This window comes from Prionailurus viverrinus, chromosome B2 (assembly GCF_022837055.1).
Source record: "Prionailurus viverrinus isolate Anna chromosome B2, UM_Priviv_1.0, whole genome shotgun sequence".
NCBI classification, from domain to species: domain Eukaryota; kingdom Metazoa; phylum Chordata; class Mammalia; order Carnivora; family Felidae; genus Prionailurus; species Prionailurus viverrinus.
The window spans coordinates 116,164,335-116,192,285 of record NC_062565.1 but is presented as its reverse complement, the minus strand read 5'-3'; the positions used below and the strand labels follow the sequence as shown (position 1 = coordinate 116,192,285).

General features: G+C 36.2%; 1 protein-coding gene across 2 annotated transcripts in view; it reads left to right on the top strand.

The window, feature by feature from the left end:
• The window catches only part of PTPRK (protein tyrosine phosphatase receptor type K), a 556,609-nt gene that overhangs the window by 175,659 nt on the left and 352,999 nt on the right, over positions 1-27,951 (top strand). The gene's annotated exons all lie outside the window — the stretch shown is intronic.

Sequence of the window (27,951 nt, the reverse complement as noted above, 5' to 3'; positions counted from 1 at the left end):
TGGTCCAGATGCCAGACACCACCTTATTGCCCCTTCCTACTTCCAGCCCAATCTTGACTCCCTTTTTCTAAACCCCGAGTCCACTGTTGGCTGGAGTGCATTGCAAGGAGACCTCGTTACCATTTTAACCATGACAGTGTAGCTTTTATTTTATGTAAGTTTCATTGTGTGGTTTCATTTTTTAATAATTCTCAATGAAAAAAAATTTGAAAGTCTTTATTACCCTTAGGGTTTTTGTGGGTTTTTTTTGTTTGTTTGTTTGTTTTTGAATTCAGGTTGGTAAATTCTAATTTAGAGAGGGGAAATTTCAAACTCTGGGGCACATTTTTAGTAAGAACTAGGTGAGAAAATGAACAATCAGGAACTTTAATCAATTTGACTTGTGAAAATTATGTGAGAAGCTGATGATCTATCCTTAGAGATATCTTTTTTTTTTTTTATTTTGAAGTTTAAGTTCCCATGTCCTTGACAGTTATCTATCAAATGTGTCTTCAGGTCTTTAAGGAATTACAGTGATGACTTCACTCTGTTCTACCTGTCTAAACATGTGTTTAACTTTGCACTTCATTTTGTACCACATAACGCACGTGAGTCTCCTTGCCTGTATAAAATAGGACTACTGCTGTTTTTGGATTTGCAGATGTTTTGTTTTATATTCATATCAAGTCACTGCTAATTTGACACAATGATGCTATGTTTTATTTCCTTGAAGCGCTAGGAATCCACACTCCTGATCAAATTCCTCACTCTTCAGGTCCTTAGGCTTCAAGGAGAAGGATGTGGTACAAGTTACAAATCAGGGATGTGGTACAAGTTACAAATCAGGGATTAAATGAGTCCTGTTTCAACCATAGACTTGATGCTGTCTTTTACAGATTCCTGGCTCATTTCAGGATGTGCCTCACTGTTACGATTCAACACCTAGCAAAGCATCACATGTGTTTGTATGTAGAGGTGCTTAGAACTGAAGAAGTAAGCAGAGCAGAAATTATCTTTTCTGTAGCTTTTTTCTTTTCCTTTTTAAACATCTCCTGGGTTAGAGGGTTACTGGCAAAACAGTACCACATTAAACTGGAGATGAAAGGGTAGCTTTCTGGCTCCAAAGGAGTTAATGCAGTTTGCACTTTCAAAGGTCTGCTAGGCCAATACGTAATAAAAGCTGGCCTAGAGATACCTTTTTTCATTTGAAGTTTCAATGGAGTACTCCAATCTCATACTTTTTTGCTACACAGAAGTGTAGGCTTAGTGTTTCTGTTACTTTGAGTTATTCTAGAGAAGCTAGAAATCTTGATTTTTATGTTAAAATTTCCATTTGAAAGTGTTGGCTTAAATACTTGTAAAACACTGTGCAGGCCAAACAAAATATTTCTGTGGAAGGTTTGCACTCTTCCCATATCAGTTTGAAAACCTTGACCTGGCACACATATTGGATTGTTATCAAGGTTAGCTTAATTGATGATACCTCTTTGGATGCTCATCCTTATACTGTATCTCTTTTCCTTTGAGGAGTTTTGATAGTTTTGATGACTCTACTTGTTCTTGAATTTTAACAAAGTTAGCTTCCTTTCCGTCCTCTACCTTTGCACCTCCAACACATATATCTGATGACTTACTTTTTACAACATACTGAATGAAGTTTAAGAAGATTTTAATATCTGACCCTGATTGGTACCTTTGCTACCTTCTACCTTGGCTACGAAATAATCCATAGGTACCCTACAAAAAATTGTGTCTTTTTTTCAAGATTTTTTTAAGTAATCTCCATACCCAACATGGTGCTTGAACCCACAATTCCAAGATCAATTGTTGCATGCTTCACCGACTGAGCCAACCAGGCACTGCTGAAAAATTAAGTGTCTTTGGTCATCTAATAACTCCTCCTTCTGGTCTGTTATTTCTGGCTCCTATCCTATTGCCTGAAGTTTTTATTTCTTCGTTTCTGCCATCTGCATTACGCAGGTGCATGGGTAGGTCCATCTGCATGGATTTGGTACATGATTTTCTTTCGGTACTAGCCACAGGGAAAATGCCACTTCATGTTTTGAAACTGGTGGGTACATGACATATGTGTTCTGATTTTCATGGGATAGTCCTGGTGTGTACCTGTTACCTGGCATAGTTATTTGTAGTGCTCTGTTTCACTCTTTCTGTTTCTGTTTTGTAGTGCTCTGTTTCACTCTTTCACTGTTTCTGTTTTTGGAAACCTAACCAAAACCCCAATGCTCGAGGAGATTTCAAAAGCAGAAAATTTTCTTATTACACAAGTGAAACAAAACAGAAGGAATATAATACCTGTGTCTATTCAACAGCACTTCTTTTCATCAGAGTTCTACATGTATTTTCCAAATAAAGCCTGTGATGCACATGGATCTTTGTTGAGTAATGTGAATATACTGTGTTACTTCTCATTCTCGCTTAGCAGCATCAGCTTCTGAAGATATGCACATTCGTTGTTAACTAAGGCAGTGAAACAGCCAAAGCTCCTTACCTAAATTGTCCCAGTGGACAATTCACCGCACATTTCATGTATTCATTTATTTACATTTGGTACAATAAAAAGAAGATAAGAAGGCAAGGATCATGAAAGTATAAAGCAGGAATGGATTTTTGTGTTTTCTGTTGATAAAATCTCTCATTCATCTGCAATTGTACATTCAATTATAAACCACTGTCCAAGGTATTTAATTCTTGAAAAAAAATCTGCTAGGGAATAGTTATGGGCAAATTGATTTCTGCATTTTGTTTTCTGCTTACATTTGATTAAGTGCATGAGCCTAAGGGGTGTGAGGAATAGTCACATCACATGTTTTTAGATTTACTATAGTACTTCCCATTGTCCTTGGTTGGCTGTGAAATTTTTTCCCCTGAACTTCACACTTGAGTTCTTTGGTAGTCTCATGAGAATTTTTCTTATGCCTATTCGTACCTCTTTTCATGCTTTCTCATTTACCTTCATTTCTTTCTTTACCCATAATTGCCTTCTTGTGTAGTATAAGGCAGGTGAGGTGTGGTATAGAAATCTCTGTTTGCAAAAGCCCATAGCAATTACTAACATTCTTAGATAGGTGGGTTTTCATTTACTTTCTTATTTAATAAGGACACAGTCATTCGTATGCTGTGGTGTGCACATGTTTTTATTCATCAGTAGCCAAATTAGTGATTATTTTTCTTATCAGTGTTCAACAGGATGTTTGATTTGCTCCACCTTCAATTTAGAAGTTAAACAAATTGTTATAGAGCTTCCAAGTTTTCATACATGACTTATTAAAGGCATTGCTAAAAATACTTAATAACTAACTGAAAAGTACTTCTCTTCAATTTGACTGTTAGGATTATATTTCCCGTAAAACTTCCCATACAATGAAAGTAGGAAAAATTGGAATTGATTGTATATTTTGTTAAAATAAACTGAAATATTTCAATTTCCAAAGGGATATTGGATTATAATTTCCACTGAATTTTTTAATAATTTGTTGTGGCTTTAATATTCACTATAAATCAAATGCAATAACCATAGGTTTTCATTGCAGTCATGTTTTAAAGATTTGGGAGAGAGTTTTGTTATGTTTATGTAAATAAGAAATTATTTTAATATATCCAACAACCATTTTATTTGCAAGTGGAAGATACTTTTTCATAGACCTAGGTGTGGTAGCTATTGAATTAGAAACTTTCTTTAAGTCTTGCATTGACATTTGACTAAAATAACTTACTTTTGGCACAATTTTTGGCACTGTCTAATCACTTGTTTTAGTTTATATTACATTTCTTTTTGATATACAATGAGTTAATTAGAATTTTTTTTTGCAAATTATAAAAGCAAATACATGTTTGGAAATAATACAGCTTCGTTTCCTATTTCCAAACTAATAATGCTGTAGTCATTTTTGAATATTATTATTCTCCACAGCTTTGATCAGAGCATCTGTGTTTGTATTAGATCTACAATAGCTGACTTATATATATTGAGAGCTATGTCTTAATATTTTTTGTCATAATCTCTGGACTATTGACATAATCTAATTTCTGTAGGTACTGTATTTCTGACAAAGCAAGATTTTAAGAGCTTAGCGTAAACTCTTTGAGCAAAAATGAAAACAGCTAATTCATGTTGCTAATTCATGGAATATGACATTTTGATGTTTAAGTTTTAACTACAATGTAGAGATTGAAGTGTTATAAGTATGTAAAATACAGCAGACTTTTAAATTTCTTTAAGAGCTTATTTCCAAATAACGGAATTCACTAGCTGAATTTGTAATGGTTATGTGTCATATATGTGTGTTTTAACTGTATTTTACATGAATATAAGAACAGTAATTATGCTTAGAAACCTATGAATTAAGAGATTGCTTTCCCTTTGCACGCACCTGCTGCCCTCCTCCATCTTCCACACACACTCCTGTATATGCCGTCACAGCTGAAGTGAAAAACGGAAAGGTCTCTGATGCAGGGTTGACTTTTGTGCTTCTTAAAAACACATAAGCAAATAAATGAAAAGTAATCTCAACATCTTATGTTGACTTCTCTTCACTACGGATTTATCTCCAGCTTCTACAAGTTTAGAGGTACTTCAGAAGGCTAGATATCGACTCTGTAATGGATTTAGTTCATCTTTCAGTTGCTTGCATCAGCAACATTTTTTTATGGTATCATTTTAGCAAGGCAGAAGGTAAAAACGGTCCTTTAATGTATTTTCATTGTTTTGAGATGCGAAATCAGACTTCCAGGTCACAAGACAATGCTGCCGTGATTTCAATGATCTCTCTTCTCTCTTCTCTTCCCATTGCTGCCAGTGTCCCACCAAGCTTACTGGCATGTAACTAAGATTTCTTTCACAGAGAACAAAGATTAAAGTACTGTTTGTATTGTTGCTAGTGAGATAACACTGTAATAGTCATTTGTCAGGAGCCTCATCTACTGGTTTTAGTGTACTTGAGAGTTAAGGTATTATCAGTTAAGGTCAGACATTTGATGCATGCAAATTAGTAGTTTGTTATTTTGTTCCAGTTTTTTATAAGGATTCTATAGCATGGGATTATCATTTATTAAAGATTTACTGTATGCCAAGCCTCATGCCGAATGTTTTGCAGGTGCTCTCCGCTATATGCTTCATGCCGGACCTATGAAGGAAACTGTATTAGTCCTATTTAATAGGTGAAGGACCTGTGTTTTAGCAAGGAGCAATGATGCAGTCAAATCGGACACTTTACATGCATTAAATTGGGTTGTTCTGACCCCGTCCATATTGTTGGGAATAACTATAAGCTTTATAAGTCTTTTATCTTTCTCTAAGATCTGTCCATTTCTTGAGAGAAATAGAATCTGTACTGGATTAATTTGTCAGGCAGCTGAAAAGGAAAATAATTCTGTTTCATATAATTTATGAAATTTTTGGATTGGGACTTTACAACAGACTATCTATTAATAAGATCATTGTACTCAGGAAATTAATTAATTGAAGGTTTATTATACTATGGGATGTATCAGAAGATTGGCTAGGAACTTCAACTCTTTTATGACAGGATTATGACTATCAGGCGAAAATAAAAGACTGATTCTCAATTTTCATCCTTGTCTCTTCTTTTGCTTCCTTGCATATTTAAAATATTTGTCATTTAGGCATGTCACTTAAGTTCAGTATTTTTCAGACTTTTAATCTATAAAACATATGGCAAGTGGAGTGATTTCTAAGGTCTCTAAAACCCACATATTTTGTGGGCTTGCAGCCACTCAGAGCATAACCGGGAAATGCAGCCGAATAACATCCTTCCATCTGTCTTTTCTTTTCTGCTTCTGATTGTTATTCATTGGAACGTTTTGCGACAGTTGATGTGTACTAAGGTGAAAACACATTCTTTTTTGCTTTTCACTAAGGAAAAAGTAGATAAATTAGGCATTTATTACCTGAAATATATATTCTTTGAAAATATAAGTTTAAAAAATGGATACAGTGGGTATTAAAAGGAAAAAAAAAACCCTAACACTTTCTTTGGTAATTAAAATCGAGTGCTGCTATCTTGAGATATATATTTGAGATACGCACACACATATATATTTCTACTAGAAGTAAGAGTTACACACTTAGATTCATTATCTCAGGGCATTTGGTATATAGGCAGGGTTGATACCATAAAGGTATCAAGATGCATCAGTGAGATGGGATACAAATTCAAGTAGTGTGGGCTTCCCTTGTATGGGGATTAGCACATACATTATCTCTCCAGTCTGAATTGTATGCAGAAGAGGAAACTTAGATGCTTTTCGAGGAGAAATAAATTGGAAAACATTTCTGTTTCTCCTGAAGCTGAGCTTCACATCATAGCTTCATTATCTGTGTCTCAGATGTTGGATTTTCTCAAATGTCAGTGATTCAATTATCCAATACTTATTGATTCCTGACCCCTTCTTTAGTACAATGCTGGATGCTGTGGCTTATAGTAGTGTAAGGTATTGTCATCCACAAAATGACTTGTCTTCTTGAGGATATGGGGAACACACAGAGAATAAATAAAGAAGAAAAAATAGGATGAGAGCAGCTACCATTCACCGGATGCTTTGTGCCAATCTCAGAGTTAAGTGTTTTATGTATATATAATGGGGACCAAAATGCATCTTCTTGCCCATACCTGAAGGCCTAATTCCTCTTGGTGTCACATCAAAGAGAAACATATATTCAATATCAAAAAGTGTTTCTAATAGCAGGCATTCATGGAAGACTTCTGCAGATTTATGTGTGAGATATCTATCTATCTATCTATCTATCTATCTATCTATCTATCTATCTATATCTATTTATATATAAATGTATTTGTATGAAATATATCATAGTAAGTGGAAAATAGCTTACTTTTTAAAAATTTTTTATTTATTTTATTTTTTTAACATTTATTTGTTTTTTGAGAGAGAGACAGAGAGAGAGAGCATGTTCAAGAACGGGGGAGGGGCAGAGAGAGAAGAGATGGAGACACAGAATCCAAAGCATACTCCAAGCCCTGAGCTGTCAGCACAGAGCCCCATGTGAGGCTCGAACTCACCAGCCATTATTAGATCATGACCTGAGCCGAAGTCGTATGCTTAGCTGACTGAGCTACCCAGACACCCCCAAAAAACTTTTTATATGACTTCTCAGTGTTCCACATCACATAGTGGTTGTTCCTATTTTCTGCAACTCTGTGAAAAATAATCACGTGACTTTATATTTAGAGACCTACCACTCCCCACCGCCATTCTTCTACATTCAGGATATCTTTCCTATCCCATTCTGCCCTTTATTAAATAAACAAATTTATAGTTTCTTTAGATTAATTTAAAATTTTCCCCTTTTATTCTCTCTGGACATGAGGAGTATGACAAATCTGAGGAGTATAAACAGAAACCCTTCTTGGAAACAAAAGGTGATTGGAGAGATTGGAAGAAAGACTCTGAAGAATCTTCATTTCATTGTCTGGCTATATGTGTATTACATTGTAGGTTATCACCTTATGTATTTTGGCAAACATAGGTCTCCAGGTGTTAGCAAATTCAAGATGTAGGATCCTTATGTAACTGGAGTTGGTTTTTGAAAGATGAGTGTGTTCTTTGATGAAGTGGTAATGGAAGGGTTTCTCAGAGAGGGAGCATCATAGGTGAATGAAGAGAGGGTGGCATAAGAAACACATTCCCCTTGGGATTGTTTATCAGGATACAGTTGTTGGCTTGTTTGCAACAGAGGATCCATGAGAGGGAGTTGGGCTTCCTTTTGGGTGAGAAGAGTGAGGACATATTTTTGACATAGGAAACCAAAGCACAGAAATTTGTCATTGTTTTTCTATGCGATATTTGAAACATTTAAAGGGATAAATGCAGTCCATGTATGCCTCTCAAAATTTGTATAAGGTAGATGCTGTTACCGTTCTTTTGCAAATAAGGAGCCCAATTCTATAAAAGGGGAAGTGAGTTGTGAAAATCACTTAAAGTGATAGAGCTACGATTTGAATGAACCAAGTTTGATCTGACTCTAGAGGTCATTCTCTTAACTATATGCTTAGAAAAATAGACAAAATTGCAGATTTTTCTTAGCTTAAGATCTGTCCTGTTTATTTCAGCTGGACTTGGGAGAAATAAGAACTTTGCCCTTGTATATTTTATCAAGCAGCTAAAAATGCAAACAACTGTGTTTCACATAATTTATAAAATGTTTTTGGACAAAGCATTTAACAGCTAAATTTCTATTTAAAAGTTTTTATTCTAAGGGGACTTGTTAATAGAAGTTTTACGGTACTATAGTTAACCTATATGAATAACCTTTTTAAAAATGTAAATCCAGTCATCTTCTAGTTCCTTATTTTTATTCTTTAAATGTTAGAAAACCTCATATTGCTTTTATTAAAGAAAACAAACTATCTACTGATATAAAAATATGTATAGAAATTTATATCATCTATCTTACTGCACTGTCCTGAATATCCAGAACAGTGTTCAATGGAAAGATAAGGGACATCTTTCTTCCATTTCTGATTTTAAAAGGAATATTTGTAGGGCACCTGGGTGGCTCAGTTGGTTAAGCTTCTGACTTTGGCTCAGGTCATGATCTATGCTTCGTGAGTTCAAACCCCGTGTCAAACTCTCGGCTGACAGCTCAGAGCCTGGAGCCTGCTTCAGATTCTGTGTTTCCCTCTCTGTCTGCCCCTCCCCTACTCACTCTCTCTTTCTCTCTTTCTCTCCCTCTCCAAAAAAAAAAATAATAATAAACATTAAAAAATTTTAATTTAAAATTTTTTAATGTTTGTTTGTTTGTAAGGGAAAAACACAGAGCATGAGCAGGGGAGGGTCAGAGAGAAAGAGAGAGGGAGACACAGAATCTGAAGTAGGCTCCAGGCTCTGAGTTGTCAGCACAGAGCCTGACGCAGGGCTCGAACTCAAAAACTGTGAGATCATGACCTGAGTTGAAGTCAGCCACCTAACTGACTGAGCCACCCAGGCACCCCAACATTAAAAAACATTTGAAAGGAATATTTGTGAATTTTCACCAGCGAAAAGATGATCGAGGTAGATTTTGGTAAATTAAAAAAAATTCAAAATGAGAAGATTTCGAATCAAAAGGTTTCTTTTTTGAAAATTTGCTACAATGAACTTGTTAAAATAAAAAGGTGATTTTAAAAGTTTCCTTTGAATTTATAACACAGTTTTTTCTTACGGTTGTACTATTTTAAATGTATTCACTCTATGGATTTCCTACTTTCTTTTAAAAGTGGGGATCAAATTAGAATTTTTAATACATTTTAATGTACCTTATTCTTTTTTTAAAAGTTTGTTTATTTATTTATTTATTTATTTGTTTGTTTGTTTGTTTATTTATTTATTTTGAGAAAGAGAGAGCGAGTGAGCATGAGCGTAAGTAGGTGAGGGACAGAGTGAAGGAGAGACAGAATCCTAATCAGGCTCTACGCCATCATCAGGGAACCTGATCCAGGGCTCCAGCTCACAGACTGTGAGATCATGACCTGAGCTGAGATCAAGAGCGGGATGCTTAACCGATTGTGCCACCCAGGCCCCCCAATACACCCTATTCTACAGCCAGCACAAACTATTCACAGAGGATGAGCTGGTGTGGGAACAGAGGTGTCACTACATAATGGGCCTTTTTTTTCCTGACATAACTATGTTTAGTTTTAAATATTGAGATAAATCGCCAGTAGATGGTCTTAACTTTTTCTTAGATATAGCGTAGCGGTCAATCACCATGGCCTAACCTGTCCATTCACAATTATATGTGGAATTGGTTTTTGGGCTTTTGGCAAGGGGAGGTAGACACTTAGGGAAAACTTGGTCTTAGTAACAAGTGGGGGCTGCCTCCATTTACTAATCAAGTATTACTTAATTTATGTACTTTCTTTTACCTTTTATTGTTACACAAATAATTTGAGGTGACTTACCTCAACGATAGTTATCCAGATTGCCAAGATAAATAAGAGAAAAGACTTCTGGTAAGTAAGAATTCAAATATGATTATAAAATCCAATTCGTGGCAAATAAGTCTAAATTTTTCAGCCACTGAGGCCTCCGTTGTTCTGGTTGAACCTCAAATTAGATGCTAAGCTTCCTGGCACCAGCTTGAAAAAGAAACACATAATTTAGTTACTTACTGCATACTTTACTACCTTATGTGGAAGCAAAGCCTTTCCTAGTAAGTATTAAATTCTAAAGCTGGGGTCAAAGAGGAAGGCACAGAATATAAAGCAGTGGTTATTTTAAGAGGATTAATCCTTCTGAGTATCCTTTTTAAAAATATGTTTTTCTTTGGAAAAATGGAAGACAGTTATGGATTTTCGTCCAAGAAAACACATTTAGGGTTGTGTCTACATGATTTTGTTCCAGTGTGCCTTTAGGTACTTGTCTACAGTTACCTGTATTGTAAATGATAGGTTTTCTTTGAGGCTGAGTTCCGTATTATTAAGTCTGTAGGCATATTCTCAGAGTTCTGTGAACATCTGTAGGCATATTCTCAGAGTTCTGTGAACATTTTAAAAATTGGATGTTTTTATTTTTAGGAGTCCAAAAGTTATATACACATTTAAGATGATCTGGATGATTGGGGAATAATTCAGAGACATTGTTTACACTTGTGTTGATGTTATATTTTTGCTAAATGAAAGTATGAATTGCATCATATTTAGGGTACTAATGAAAGTTTAATGGTAGTTCATACAGATGAAAGCAATGGGAGAATTTAGGTACTATGTGGCAGATAATATATGTCATAAGCATAGGAAACTTATAGTAAGTAAACTGACATTTATATTAGCTGATCACTTTTTTTTTTACTGTATATAGTGCAGTGCAGCTCCTGAACTTATATGTATGAGCTTGAAAAACCTTGTTAACAATAAATAATCAGTAAAAATTTTTAATAAGTGGCTTTAAAGTTTTCCTATTGTAATTTGCAATGTGTTATTACATTTTTTGGCCCATCAAAAGTATGGATCAGTGGCTGAAAATCACCATCAAAGAAAAGTAACAAAGATTATAATAACAATAACTCACATGATATTTCATTGTGATCAAAATGAAAAGAATCCAACCCAAAAGCAAAATATAAAGTATAAAACAAATAAGTATATATTTTTCACTATTAAATGTTATATGTGCAACAATGATTCCACAAAACAATTTACTAGGCTAAATAAATGTTAATTAAATTTTATTGATTTTTTTTTACATTTGTATTAATAAACTCTTATCATAATAACTTAATACTCAGAGATTATCTGTGTGTACTTTAAACTTACACTGAGGTCTGTGAGAAAGTATTCCTTTTTCAGGATTGGTATTTTACTCATGTTTGAGAAACACTGAATCAGGAGTTTTACTCTTAAACAGTTTCATGCCCATAGGGATTTAACAGAGCATGCTTTCTTGCACATTTAGAGTTTTTAAGGTAAAAGTAATAATGCTTACCCAGTTGCTGGGTCTGTTAGAATGAGCAGTCCTTAAGGAAACCGGGATAGTGAGACTGGTACTTGAAAGAAATGTTCATCAACAATGAAAGTCTGGAAACCCTATCTGGTCGCCATGTTTATGTTACAAGACATATGGGTTTACTCTGACACTTCAGACCCATGGACTCTCAGCTATTTTTACTGATTTGAAAGAGAACCAAGAAATAGTTTATACTTAGACAAAGTGACTTATTTTAGGAGGAAATTCCAACCACTGGAGAAATCTTATCCTTCTTGTAGGTCATCTGAACAAATCTATTAAGTTTGTTGAATTAGATTTCTCAGCCTCCTGCATCTTTCTTCTGCTGAGCTCCTCTGCCTGCCTCTCTCCTACAACTACCCTCCTTGTCTGGTTTTGCTTAGGAGGGCCTTTGCATTTCATCCCAGATAAATGGTTAGACTAGAAAAGTGGGTGAAACCACTCTTTCCATCACTATCCTAAGGAAATTGATCATGAGGACATTTCTACCTGTAAAAGAGGAATCAGATGCCATGTGGTATGATGGGTGTCCCACGTAGGACCTTTCAAAGCCTAAGGAAGTCCTTAGCCCCCAGTCCTTCCTGGAAGCTCAGGGCTGATAACCAGGGTGAATTTCTTCATGTGGCAGATGTCACTGCAGCTATCTTGTCACCGTGGACTTATCATTAGATTCTCATTTATTTATTTTCATTTTTCAGTTGTAGAAGGATATTTGTGTGCTTTTCTGTGTTCCAGAAAGCATTTTTAGGCCAAAACTACTGTGAAGAGGATAATCACAATGATGTTTCAGTTTTGCCCCTCCAGATGCATATGTCTGTTTTAGCATCTTGTCAATTTTTAAAAATTTTCTGGAACACATTGTCTTTTAAATTGAATGCTGATCAGAATAAATATACACATACTCAACAGAGAATTTTGGTTTTGTATTTGGAAAAAAAAATAAATCAGGAACTGGCTGTTCAGATTCAAAGATAGGTTTAGTGAGGGTCAAGAGGTGAATACACTCCAGATACCCAAACTAGTTATGTGCACTTGTGGGTGCAAGATTAAGTGGCTTTCATCCAGCTGCGGACAGAGTCTGTGTGGGTTCTTGGAAATCACCCAAAGTGTTAATTGCTATTGAAATAATATTTTAGTATAAGATGGTAAGAACATTCTTAGTTATCAGAGCTAGCCATATAAGAGGTTTAGAATCAATTTCTCCCTTGCTTCCTGTAGTATTTCTATCCCTATTAGTGATAAAAAGATTTGCAACCAGATTATTGTATTTTGTGTTCCATAGTAATGTGTGGTGTGACATTAATTTGGTTAATTACATTTACTGTTAATATTATGTTTATGAAGTATTTAAGATGTTGTTGAACTGTTTACAAAAACCCAAAAAACCTCATGCAGATGATTCATAAGTGTTTATAGCCACAATCTTTCCTCTGAGATATAGAATCATATATCCAACTGCCTGCTTGACATCTTCTCTGGTATGTCTCAACAAAATTAATGCCCCTTCTTTCTCGAATGATAGTTATTCTTTTTTGGCAGCCTTTCCTATATTTGGTGAATTTCTTGCCTTATTTCCATGGCCTCAGAAGCAAGTCAGGCACCTTTCCAACCATCCTTATAGTTATGATATTAACAGGTGACCAAATCTGCACCATTCAGAAAACCCAAAGGAACTTTGACTGGAATCTATTAACTACAGAAAGGAGGCACCCTGAAGATTTCCTTCTGCAGAAAGTGGAAGCATAGATATCTAGAGGCAGCAAAATACGGAACCCAGCCTGGATGCTGGGAGCAATGTTGTCTGTGTCCAGCAATGGGTGTCCACTAGAATATATCTTCGTCATTCATTATTTGGGCTTCCTGATATCTTTTAATAACATTCTTTTTTTCCCTGAAAATGGTACAGTAGATTCAATTGTTTACAATAAAGAACTTGAGCTGATCTTTCCCCCCAAATTGATCTTTATCCACTGTGCCAAGGAATACCACCACTATCTATTTGGGTGTATGAGCAAGAAGAATAGTTGTATGTTCTGGGCACCTGTCTCTTCTTTACTTCTGTATCTCATGCAACACCAATTCTTGCTGATTTTTTACATCTTATATAGGTTTCAGATGGTTGCTTTGCATCATCTCCTTCATCTACTACCATACTTTTAGATACATACATATACATACTGGAATGCTGCAGGTGTTTCCTAACTGATCTCCCTTATCCATTCTGCACATACCCCATCACCCATCTATTCTGTGTGGATGTAGCCAGAGTGATTTTCCAAAATCTGACTTAACACAGCAACCTCCACCTCCCTCACTTGAAATCTTTTTTATATCTCTCTGTAACATGTAATGCAAAGACAAACTCCTCTTTGCTCATAAGACCTTCTTGGTTCTTTTTGGGTTCTTTTTGTTTTTTTTTTTGTTTTGTTTTTTTTTTTGTTTTTTTTACTGTCTGCATTTCTATTCTCATCTCCCTCATTGTCTCCACACTAGCCAGACTTTCAGTCCTTCTTATTTAATTATAATCTGCCCCACTCCAGTCCTTTGCATACAGGTTTCCACTGCCTGTTTCTTCTCATCAGCCTAGTACCTGTCATTCTTCAGATCACAGCTCAAAGCTCACTTTCCCAGAAAGATCTTCAGTCCTTTTGGATGAGGTCATATCTTTATATTATATGATCCCATTGCCAACCTCTCTTTTATAAAGGTTACCACAGTTTTATCTTGACATATATTTGTGGATGCTTTGCTTGTTTGTGTAATGTCTTATCCATGTGGAAGAAACCCCATGAAGGAAAAATACTAAAATGGTATTTACTAGAGAATTTTAAATTCTTGCTTACTGTGTTTTCCATGCAATTTGAAAATATTTGAATTATATTATTTCTTGGTTTAGTTAAACTGTTTAGTTAAACTTCTTATTCATCTTATAGTCAGTATAATATAGAAGCAGAAGGTTTTAGTATTAGATATGGATTGAGTTTTGAGCAAGTTACTTAACTTTCTTAAACCTGGCATTCTTCTGTACTATAATAATTTACATGTTCAGTATCTTTCTCACTGTAAGGTTGGGTAATATTCAATATTTTTTACAGTTTTAAACAGTTCTATTAATTAGTATATTCCAGTTAGACTCCAGCATCCTTTCCATTAACGGAATACCTGCCATGTGCAGACCACTATGTAGAAAGGCGTGAGGAGAGGCAATAGACCTTAAGAAGTTTACTATTGAGTTTGGAAAATTCTACACATTATAACACTATAAGGTAGGATATGTGAAATTTGTGAATGGCCTACAAAGTTGTATGGTCAGTTATAGGAATTCATGGAGACAGTAGAAATTGAACTCCCTGGAGAAGAAAAAGAGACTACAGGCCTTCAAGCAAAAAAGAAGGGGTGAAACAAGTGAAGAATGCATATTATAGCATTATGAATTGTGAGTTCATGCTTATAAGCGTTTCAAGATTTCTGTGGATTACATGTAAGGATTTTGAGTCCCAGATGGGATATATTGCCTTATCTGTGTCTGGGCATGAAATTGTGTCTGGGCATGAAATTGATTCTTCAACCAATAGAACTGTGTTGCATCTAGTGGATTGTAGATCACCACGATTGGAGTAAGCACTGACAGTTCATGGTCCTTGCAGAGTTTAGTCACTACTTGCAGGTCTATTTTTAAAAAATCACTTTCTTTTTTGAAATCATGTAAAGAGTTCTTAGGGAAACACATGGTATTACTATGGTTAGAAGAAAAAACATGTTGGAAACATATTCTTACTTCTGGTTATTCTCAAAGTAGAGAAATTTGATCTTATCCTGAGTACTTAAGGTGTTTCCAGTTATTTAAACTTGCTCAAAGGGCATTTCAGTAGTAATTGAATGGTCTGAAAATCAAAATTTTGGAATTATTAAAATTCTCTCTTTTCCATAAAAAAAAAGACACTCCCTCTTTGGGGGGATGCTGGGAAACACCTGTGCTTGATTGTTGGTCAGAGTTCCCACTGTTGTTGTGGCTGAAATTATTTTCTATTTTAGCTTCTACAGTACACCCTAGAGAGAAGCTTTAAAAAGTTAGTGTGGGAACTGTAACTCTACATAGTTTCTCAATGTTTGTGTTCATGCACTGAGCCTTAAGTTAGCATTTATGGAAACATTCAAGTACAATCCTAAGTTGCTCTGAGGGCAAAAAGAGCACTTTTGGAATGGAGGTCACTTGCATGATGCAGCTTTTCTGCTTGTGTGTAAAAGGAATGTTTTGTTGGAAGAATATCCTTGGGTGATTATATTTGCCAAGAGGAAGTTGAATTAATTGTGTGTCAACAGTCAGAGAAGAATTTGTATGCTGTTTCCCCTCACCATTAGCTAATATGGTATTTCAGAACCAGTCAGGTGTGTTTGTTTGTTTGTTTGTTTGTTTGTTTGTCTTTAATAACAGCTGGATCAGAGACAGAATAGGTTATCCTAAAGTACAGTGATAGGATCCAGTATTATACTTTGCTCTAGTGTTGGGAACCCCTAATTCCACTAAAGCTACCTTAAATTAATGCAGGCTCAGGAGATCCAATAATTAATTAATGGGTCTCATGTTATTTTATTTTGTATTAAATTCTGGAATTATAGATGATTAACCATCTTGTGACCAAAACCACCAATCTCTATATTTGAGGTGATGAAACCATTCTCTTTTACCTTTTTAGTTTCTAGGCCTCAGTTTATTTTTATCATATTTGGATAGTTTACAAAGCTACTTGGGGAGATCGAAAATAAATATAAACCCATTTTCTCCACCACCCTGCTCTTCCCTCTTTTTTCTTATCTTTCCATATCTTAGATTTTAAAGTGTAAACAGTTTGTCTTTTTCTCCTCTCACTTGGACTCTCTTCTTCATTTCTGTGTACTCAGTTTCTTACTTTTTCTCAGATTTTATCCTCTCATTCTCTTTTGGTTTTCTTTTCCTTTGTCTTGAGTTCTAAGACAGGCACTATTTTCAAAGACAAGTAGACAGATTTTTGGTTCAGATAATACTTTGTAAACAACAAAAAAGTAAAAACATGTTTTTACTTTGCTATTTCCCATTTCTATAATCCCCACAACAATCTTCTCAAACAGTATTTTTGTTATATCTAAAATACTCATCTCTTCTGGGCCTCAGATTCTCATCAGTAAAATGATAGAGGAGAGGTGGATGGTTGGGGTGGGGAATGTCAGAGCCAGGCTGTGGAATCAGGTCTCTGACTTCAGAGCCTGAATTCTTAACCATTTCGTAGCTAGGAATATGCTTTTTTATGGATGACAGTGGAATATATGTTATTCTTTACTTTTGGGCTTTTTACAAAGCATCTTTAATTATAGTTAGGAACTTTAGTGGTCCTTGTAGTTTGATAAAGGAAGCAACTCCTTGGTTTGCCAGTTAAGCTGCTCTTATAGCTTGATTCTCCTTGAACCTGAAAACTCAGTTGAGAAACTTTGCTCAACCTTAGTTCTTCTGTAATTGACCATTACTTGCCAATTGTTTATTCAGTAGTAGTTGCTATCTCTTATTAATGTTGAGGGAAAATAAAGCCGATTCTTCCAATATATTAAAATAAAGTTTTGGTACCTTCACACATACTGAGATTATGGAGTAGAGTATATTGACCTTGGAAATATCTATTTATATGGAAATATAGAGCACTGTACACTCATTCTGTACTGACCTTGAGTTCTAGCCTTCTATTACTAACAGGGTTATAGTATAGCCAGACAAAAACTTGGAATTGATAGTATGATATTTAATCTTTAGGCAGTTTCCAGAGACAGCAGGCTATACAACCTTCTCTTACCTTTCACTGTTCTTTCCAATTTGGGTTCCCTTGAAAAGGCAAGTGATGGTTACAAAATTGGATACAGGACAAAGACTTCCTTACTTTTTGGGGTAATGTAACTCTGATTATTCTTTCTGAAGTTGCTTTTCATTTTAGCAACTGCTTCTTAAAACATCTCATTACCACATAACATAAAAGCTATGTAGGGTGAGAGCCATGGGAGGAGTGCCAGGATTTCAGAAATTGGACAAATCTTAGAACAGGAGATCTTTTTTTTTTTTTTTTCAACATTTATTTATTTTTGGGACAGAGAGAGACAGAGCATGAACGGGGGAGGGGCAGAGAGAGAAGGAGACACAGAATCGGAAACAGGCTCCAGGCTCTGAGCCATCAGCCCAGAGCCCGACGCGGGGCTCGAACTCACGGACCGCGAGATCGTGACCTGGCTGAAATCGGACGCTTAACCGACTGCGCCACCCAGGCGCCCCTAGAACAGGAGATCTTAAACTTAGCTCTATGGTCCTTTTCGGTTGTCAGTTAAAGGGGTATGTGTGTTTCTGGGGAGAATGTTTTAGATTTACATGAGATTTCAGGGAAAAAAAAAGGAAAGCTAGAAAGGAAGGTTAGAGAGGCATAGAAGGAAAGAGCTGGAAGGGAAGAGTTGACCCACTGGGACAAAAGGGATTAGTAGGTGGTAAATTTACAGAAGGGTTGAGAAAGGTTAAGTGCCTCTGAATTAGAAGATTTTGAGTATACTACTCCTTAACATTCTTACCTCATTTTTTACCTTTGAAAATGTTCTTTACCTACATTTTCCAGTTTGGTTTTGTCTACTGTCTGATGGAGAAAGGAATGAATATCTCCAAAGGAACAAATATTAAGGACTTGCTTAATCAGCGTTCTTTGGCATGTCTTGGAGACAATCTCATTTAGCCCTGAGAGTGGAGCTCCAGGATTGAAGGATTTCAAGATAAGGAAACTAAGACCGAGAAAAGTTAAAGCTAGGCAGTTCAATAGATGGGCTGGAGGTAGGGAAAACTGGAGTCTTGAAAGACCCTGGAGAGAAAAGCACAGCGGATTGTAAAATCAGCCTTTTCTAAAGATGAGGCAGATGATATAAATTAACACTTCTAATAATCATACTGCACAGGTTTTCTGTGTCATACAGAGGAAAATGAAAATTTTGGTGGTCAAAGTAGGGGCCAGGTAGATTCACGCTTCCACTTTCTAAGATGTAGGGGATGGAGGTTCAACTATAGCACAGTGTTTAGTCCAGTCTGTAACTCCTGACCATGTAGCTGATAAACTCCCTGAGGAGGCTAGTCTCCCAAGAAGGATAACTGTTGTGCTAATTTTATGTGAAACCTTTTTAGTGTTTCGTGGTGTCTGAAAGTTTTAGAAGCTGTTCTAGATTCGAATCTCAGTTGGATACCTAGAACAAATACAAAGCCGTTACTCTCAGGGATTAGAAGAAATTTTATTCCTGCACAATGTCAATGAAGCAGTTTTATATTTTGCCAAGACAATGGAAGGCACATTTTAGGGAAAGAAAAGTTGTTGGAAAAAGAATTCTGCTAAGATGCAAGTTCAGTCCTGTGTATTGGAATCTGAGGGACAAGTTTACTTTCCCCACACTGACATTTTATAATGGGTGTCTCAGTCTGTCTTTTAGAAACAAACTATATGATATAGGGAGTGAGCTCCATTAGAAGAGAGGCATAATCTTAAGACATAATAGAACGTACAAGTTTGTGGAATTAATAATAGACCATGCAAAAAAGTGAGGGCACCTATCTCAACCTTACCAAAATGGTGGAATCTTTTCAGGAATTAAGATTGAGAACACTGTTGGTTTTTTTTTAATGTTTATTTATTTATTTTGAGAGAGAGAGAGAGAGAGAAAGCAAGGGAAGGGCAGTGGGGGGGGGGCAGAGAATCCTAAGCATGCTTCATGCCATCGGCGCAGAGCCCCACATGGGGCTCCATCTCATGAACCATGAAATCACGACCCAAGGTGAAATCCAGAGCCAGCTGCTTAAGCGACTGAGCAACCCAGTTATCCCTGAGAATATTGTTTAAAGTCATTTCAGTTTCCACGATTTTTTCTTTTGTTTAATATTTGAAATAAAACCAATACAGTTACCATTTTTGAGATTCTTTATTTATTGTTTGCTTTCAGTTGAATTCACCAAAAGTTTACAGGTGCAAAAAATCCCTCTTTTAGGTCCTAGGTGGAAAAAAAAGTTTCTGATCTTTAGAAGTTTACACTAGGGCTGAGGAGATGCACAGGTAGATATTGTGTATTTGGTAGATAGGAGAGCATTATTGAAGGGCTATGGATATGCAGAACAAGAAACACTAATAAATAGTGTTCTGATTTTGTCATAAAAATCTTTCAGGTTCACACTGAATGCTCCAGATACTGTTCTAGATTCTTAGGTGAACAAGATACATGAAAACTGATTTTTTGTGTGCAGTTTTTCACTCAAGTAAACAAATAAATTAAACTCAGTAAGTTGCAAGTGCTGTGAAGGAAATAACAAAGAATACACATTAGAAAGAATCTTAGAAGGAACTACTTTGGTTAACAGACAAAGGAGTGCTTCACCAATAAATGTTGTTAGAAACAAGACCTGAACGATGAAAATAATCCAGTGGAGTAGAGAGTATTCCAACCTGAGACAGTCATAAGATTGTATTTTTGATGGGCAGAAGGAAGCCCACTATATCTGGAGCATGTTGAGTTAGGGAAGAAAGGGGTAGGAGATAATGTGAGAGAGGAAGGAAGAGGCCAGATTATATTGAAGCTGATAGGCTTGAGTACAGAGTTTGGATTTGCTTCTCATTGCAATGTAGAGATGAAAAAGATCAATTGTATGTTTTGAAAAAAATTAAGCAGGTTGTCTGTAGAAAACTATTGTAGGGCTGCTAGTGTGGAAATCTATTAGGAGTGGTTCTAGTCATCCTCCTGAGAGATGATAGGAGTTTGATAAACTACTGTAGATGAAGGGAAATGGATGGATTGAGGAAATAGATTGGAAGTAGAGAGGGTAGAAATTGCTAGTGGATTACAAGAGGCAAGTAAAGGAAGGGGAAAAAATCAAACTGATTCCTAGGTTCTTAGTTTTAGTCACTTGGTATATTATGTTGCCACCTAATCAGATGAAGAAACACGGGGTGGGAAGAAGCTTGAAGAAAGGTAACGAGAAGCTGAAACATCGAAAAATAGGGCAATGGCACTGTCGTTAGCACAATGGGAATAGCAACAGAAATGCGTAAGAGACATTAATTTTACCACAAAGAAAACCATCATCCTGGATGGGCTGGGACCCCCAAAACACAGTTTCAGTTGTCACTCTTCTCTCTTCCCAGATATCCTGATTATTGCTTCTTAAGCTGGCTGGGCATAGAACTATATTACCGTATAGTGTCTCTGGTTTTTCCACACCAACAGTTTCTGGCCTGTTGTTTGTTTCTACTAGGAAAATCTCACTCAGTGCCAAGAAAGAACTTTTGCACATTGTGTTGGTGCTTTGGTAGCTATTCAGAATGGTCTTCAGAACACACAACAATTCTTATTAGGATAGAATATTAAGCCTTTGGACTTCAACTGGAACTATGTCCTTGGTTATCCTTGGTCTGGATCACTTAGCCTGCATAATCATGTGAACCAATTCCATGTAATCTCTGTGTGTGTGTGTGTGTGTGTGTGTGTGTGTGCGCGCATGTCCTGTTGGTTGTGTTTCTCTGATGACACCTGACTAATACACCCTTTATATTGGTGTACAAAAATTCAGCATTTCTGATTTTCATTCTCTAGCCATCTATCATTCCAGGAAAAACTTTCATTTCATTTAGTACATCTTTATACCCTGAAGAGACTGGATGAGTGAAGTAGACTCAATATAAATAAAAGCACTGATAATATTCTCTTTAGAGCATAAAGATAAAAAGAATTGTGTATATTAATATATATTGTCTCTCTGCATGGGTCCAGGGTCCCTAAGACCCTTTTATGGATCAACATGCTCAAAACTATTGGCATAATAGCACTAAGATATTGTTTTCCCTTTTTTTGTCTCTCGTTTTCTCATGAGTGTATGGTAGAATTTCCCAGAAGCTACATGATAGCTGATATTACAACAGATTGAATGGAGAATTAAAAACAAGAATGAAGCTGTCTTCTATTAAGTCAGACAGGAAGGAGATTTGCAAAAATGTAAAACAGTGCTCCCTACATACTATTTTTTGTTTTGAAAAATACAGTAATTTTCATAAAAACATGTTATTTAGGTTAACATATAATGGATTTGTTATTGTTAATCCTAAAAGAGTTAATAATCTTTTTTGAGACTTCGTAATTTGAATTTCTCATATGGTCAATATTGATAGGTAGAGCTCACAGAAACAAAAGCTTTTTGATGTCCTGAATAATTTTTAAGAGTGTAAAAGGGGTCCTGAGACTAAAACATTTGAGGACCTTTGTTTTATTTGAGAGTTTTTCATATACACAAGAGTGGTTCTCATAAAAATGTTAAGTGCGTCCTTCCAAAACATTATACTCTTTCATCAAATGAATCTGTCTGGAAACAGCATAAACCAGTTTCAATTGTTTGTTTCATTTTTGCTGCTGTTTTGACATCTTCTGATAATTTCTCTCACATAAAGGTAAAACTGGTCCTGTCTCAGCAGTTATATGTTGTTATATTTTGAGAGCTAATCTGTGTCTCCCTCTCCTTTATTCATTCATCCAAATAACCTACTAGCAAATATTTATTGAACTTCTACTACATATAAGGCCCTTGTTCGATGCTGTGCCCATTTGCAATTTGTTGCTTTTGCAGCTCTGAATCCACCCTTTAATATCTGCGCTGTGATAGTGGAGCTTGACCACTTAAGCATTTCTCCTTAATAGCTAGTGCAGTGTTGCTCTATGTAGTTTGTCACACAAGTGTTTGGTAGTTTGTTGGTAGCTGGTCCCGAAGGGATTTTAGCAGGAAGGTGTTTTAACTCTTGTTTGAATTGTGCTTCTATTTTTGTTTTTTTCATGCTAATACTGAATAGCTGGCAGTTTCCCCGTGATGTGCACAGGGCACGCAGTCTCTGTGTGCTTGTGGCCCCAGCCCTGGCCTGGTGACCTTGCTGTGGCCCTCCCATCATGCACATAGCACACCCGCGACCTCATGCCACCCTGATGCATGGGAGTGTGTCCTGCTTGGGTACTAGCTCTGGCCTGAGTGACCCAGAAAACTTCTTCGCCATCCATTATGCTGCAAAACTACGTCTTCTTTAAGGGGATCTGATTCTGAGCAAACTCCCTCCCTTTTCCACATTTTTTTCCTTCCTTGGGTATTGTGGTTACTCTTTAGGCTTCTCTTTACACCTTTAGGGTTTCTGCATCTCATAGTTTATACTTGTTATCGTATACTTCTGCTGTTTACATTTTCTATGTGGCTTCTCTCTTCTGATGGGACTCTGAATAAATTAGCTTTCTATCCCTCATCTGAGGGAGATAAACAATACCCATATAAATTATTTAAAATTTGTACAAACGCAGTCCATAATTAAGGGCCACAACTAGAAAGGCAGACCGTGTATCAGAAAGCTTCAAGACAGGAAGAGCTAAACATGCACTGGGGGCTGAGGAAGGTCAATGGGCCAGAATTGGCAAGGGGTTGGGAGGAGGGGAGGCTTTCTTACAGAGGCATGAGCCTTCTTCTTCTGGAGAAGAAAACTGGCATGGTATGGGGAGAAAATAGTGAGAGGTCTGTCAGATTGGAGAAGGTACCTGGTGAGAGGTTGTAGGAGGTAAATTGGCAAAGGTACTTGGGGGCAAGTTCATGGAAGGTTGTCAGTACCAACCAGAGAAGTGGACATTTCTTTCTCAGTTTAAAACTCTTAAAAAAATTTTTTTTTAACATTTTATTTATTTTTGAGAGACAGAGACAGAGAGTGAGCAGGGGGAGGGGCAGAGAGAGAGAGAGGGAGATAGAGAATCTGAAGCAGGATCCAGGCTCTGAGCTGTCAGCACAGAGCCCGACGCAGGGCTCAGACTCATGAACTGCGAGGTCATGACCCGAGCCGAAGTCAGATTCTCAACTGACTGAGCCACCCAGGCGCGCCTCTCTCAGTTTAATTAATAGGGCACATTCACTGGATTTTGAATAAGAATTGACTTAATAAAATATTATGTTAGTCTACTAAAGGATATAATGGAGTTCTGGATGAAGTATGGAAACCTATTTATCATTTATTATTTTTTTCAGTTAATCCTATTCCTGGACGTGTATCTCAAAGATAAAATTTTCATTAATATATAAAATTCATAGCGCATTATTCATCTAGATATTAGACTATGGCATTTAGGAAAATGGGACTTTTTTTTGTTATTCTTTTAAGTAAAGACTGCATTTAGTGTAAGTACTCACTGCCCTCCTTTAATGAATTGAGGTAAGAAGTTTCTGATATTTGTATTGTGTTTTCTTGAAAGCCAAGGTGCCGTTAATCTGTAGGATGCAAATAGGATTTATTTTTGAAAGGCAAATACCTATGTTTGTTTCCTAAATATTTCTCATTGTTTATTTGATGTTACTTAGGTAAGATAGTATTCACATAGTCTCTCTTTCTTTCTGTAAAGTACAAGTCTAATGCATGTTCATTATAGAACATTCAGTGAATGTACATAAAAACAAGAAAACAGAAGACATTTATAGCTCCCCTTGATAATATAGTTAACTACTTGCTATATTTTCTTTTGTTCCAGTCATATGTGCATGTTTATGTGTACGTATAAATGAACACATACACAATTGTATTTATTTTACATATATATATTTTAAATGATTATAATGTTTTATAATTGCCTATTTTACTTAGCATATTGTGAACATCTTCCATCAAGTGGTTTTAGTAATTTGTTTTCAATTACTGCATAATTATTCATCAAACTGATTTACCATAATTTTACAAATTGCCTGTTATTGGATGTTTAAAATACTTTTGTTTTCTCTATTGTATTTATTTTAAGTTTTTAAAAGATTTTTTCAAGTAATGTCCACACGCAACGGGCGTCAAGAGTCGTGTGCTCTACTGACTGAGCCAGTGAGGTGCCCCTGTTTTTCTCTTTTTTAAACAATGTAATGAGGGGCGCCTGGGTGGCTCAGTCGGTTGAGCGTCCGACTTCGGCTCAGGTCACGATCTCGCAGTCCGTTAGTTCGAGCCCCGCGTCAGGCTCTGGGCTGATGGCTCAGAGCCTGGAGTCTGCTTCCGATTCTGTGTCTCCCTCTCTCTCTGCCCCTCCCCCGTTCATGCTCTGTCTCTCTCTGTCTCAAAAATAAATAAATGTTAAAAAAAATTTTTTTAAATAATATAATGATGAGATGGATATCTTTTTTTAAAAACTATATTTTTGTACATAAACAAATTGTTTATCTAATTTACATTCTTCTGTTTGTCATCACCAGCAGAGGGGATCTATTGCTTTTAAGGTTTTTGATTCTCATTGTCAAAACGCTCTCCAAAAAAGTTACACATAAAAAAAATATTATTATAAGCTTAGTTTTTCTTTTATGTCTTAAATGATATATTTGAGAATTCCGTTGCTCAAGAGAATGTAAGGAATATTTGTAAGGCCACATTAAAGAAATTACATCAATTAAAATTTAGTACATAATATATGTATGACACAGATGTTTCATTATTAAGTCTGGAGATAGTTAAATCACAACTAAATAGAACTGAATGCTTATTAGAAACCTGAGGGATTAGTTAGCTGGTGACAGAACTATAGTAAATAAGCTTAAATTAGGACATAAAGAATGAGGAAAATGCATGTTATAGAATATTCTGAAGCTAAGTGTTGTAGCCAGTTATTCTGGGAGACTGTAGAAGTAATTTTTAGGAGTTGATAAGAATAGCATTGTGTTCTATATGTTTGGGATGATGGAAGTAACTCTTATGTCAAATAGGCAGTTACCTCCATGGTACCTGCTGGGTAAATTGCCACTGTATGAAATCACTTGGCAGAAGTATTTGATTGGCTTTTTGGTGTTATTGCTTGCTTCTTCCTTTCTGGAACTGTGCAATAAACGCATATTATTTCATAACACTCGGAAAATGTAGCAGTAGTCAGGTAGCATTGTAAGAAGCCCATTTAGCAAGAACATTCTATGGAAATGAAATATCAGCACTGAAAAAAAAATTAACTTGTCTTGAAATGCTTGAATAGTTTGAACAAACTTTTATTTTGTGACTTTTGTCTTTTCTAATGATCAATTGGTAATTCCTATAAATTAATATACTGTGCTCATCCCATTTCCTTAATAAGAACATTATCATAGCTTAAAAGTGCAGCTGGGTAAAAATTGCTAAATGGTCTTAATGGTAAATATCACACTATGTAATTAAGATGTATGACAAAGCATATTTTATGCCAAAGCTTATTTTATAATGGAAGGAAATAATGATTTGAAAGCCTGTAAGTCATTTAGAGAGTGCTACTTTGAAATTGACAATCAGGGGTGCCTGGGTGGCTCAGTCGGTTAAGCGTCCAACTTGGGCCCAGGTCATGAGCTCACGGTTGGTGAGTTCGAGCCCCGCATCAAGCTTTGTGCTGACAGCTCGGAGCCTGGAGCCTGCTTCGGATTCTGTGTCTCCCTCTCTCTCTATCTGCACCTCCCCAGCTCATGCTCATACTCTGTCTCTGTCAAAAATAAATAAACTTAAAAAAGATTTTTTTAAATAAAAAAAGAAATTGACAATCAGGAAGCATAATTGCTGGTGAAGACTTGTAAAAATAATTTAAATCTACTACTGCCATCATATGTCACTGGGGACAAAAAAAACAAAACTGATCTAGCATTGGAGAAGTAGGTCACATGTTTGTGAAGAAGCTGAAGCCCCAAAACATTAAATAACTTATCTAAGATCTCATGCCTGGTTTTAAAATTTTTTTTTTTTCAACGTTTATTTATTTTTGGGACAGAGAGAGACAGAGCATGAACGGGGGAGGGGCAGAGAGAGAGGGAGACACAGAATCGGAAACAGGCTCCAGGCTCTGAGCCATCAGCCCACAGCCCGACGCGGGGCTCGAACTCACGGAACTCGAGATCGTGACCTGGCTGAAGTCGGATGCTTAACCGACTGCGCCACCCAGGCGCCCCTCATGCCTGGTTTTAGTTAAAAGTGATTAGTAGTCTGCTCTGCTTATGGTGAATCTGAAAGACATCTTGGCAGATCAGGCATGGACCTCAGAATGTGAGTATAACCAAGAATAGAAACATCCTGCTTATATAAATTGGGTTGGGATCCAGGATATCCTGTTCAAAAAAAAAAAAAAAAGGACATAATTTCTCCAAAAATATACATGACCAATTTATTCTGTTAATGTGCATGCAATCTGTGAGAATCAGGAAGAAAAATTAAAAGCATTTCCAGGTTATGAAAGAAAATGAAAACTGACAAAAATGTAGTGGAAGTAATGTCAGTTACTGTCACTAGCATAAGCTTATTCCATACTTTGCCTGATAACTGATAGTGTCATCATGTGAAATCTTTACAAGAGTTCTGAACTCTAGAATGGCAATTGGTCAGATTTGAAATTTTGGTTTCTTAGGTAGTAAAAAGTCCTCTTACCTACCATGATTTGATCTTGCTTTTGGAGTTAATTGAACTAGTTAGACTGGTAGTCAATGAGTATTTGGTGTGTTATGTAAAAATTACTGTATTTTAGGAGAGGAAACAGGGTTGATTGGTCAGGAAGAAAGGTCCAAGTGTCATCCTTTTAATACTGGATTCTGTAACACTACACCTAATATGTTCTGGTTAAAATGAAATTCCTAGAGGAAAAATTATAATAACATTTGTGTTCTACCTGAAGTGTGACAAATAGCTATATTTCCATTTTGGTGATAGGTATAATTGTTAAAATCCACAGTGACATGAAAAAAAAAAAACTGGTGGTTTTTCTGCAGAGGTCCTTGGACTACTAGTAGCAGTAGCTGATGTATAAGACCCATTTTTGTACTTAGCGCTAAGACTGTTTTTGAGGGGGGAACGGTGATGTTGGGGCTCCTTATGCCCTGTACCTCCCTGCTACAGACAACCAATAAACATTTATTAAATTTAAGGTAATGGACTTAGACTAGTATTTTCAAGCCAGGTTTCTTTCTGCTCTAAGGAGCATATGCAGGGACTATGGCAGAATTGGGGCCAAGAGCAATGGTGATTAGCTGAACGCTTGGTGGGCAAGGCTCCAAGTAGGCAAATCCACTATGTGTCTGATTCTCAGATCTAAACATCTGACATTTTCAACTTCTGTCCTCAGATTTACATTGCAAAGTATCCTTATTCCCTGAACTTAAGTTCAATGCGGTTAGTACGTTGCAAAAACCCCACTTTTATAAATGATGATCTGGGAATCTGCAATCAGAAATGATTTTGTCTGCACTCTAAGTTAACCCATCTCTTTGCAATGGTATTATGATAGGGAGAAGGAAGCCTGTACCCCCTATGTAAACCAGGCCAGTAAGGTATTCCTCTTGTTCGTTTGCTTGTTTAGTAATAAAAGATCTTTTTTAGTAAGACTAGAGACTTTTACAGTGGGGATCTGGATTTGAATCAGGCTCTACCTAGTCTATTTGACTTTGAATAAGCTACTAAATGTACCTCAGTTTAGTAATTTATGAAC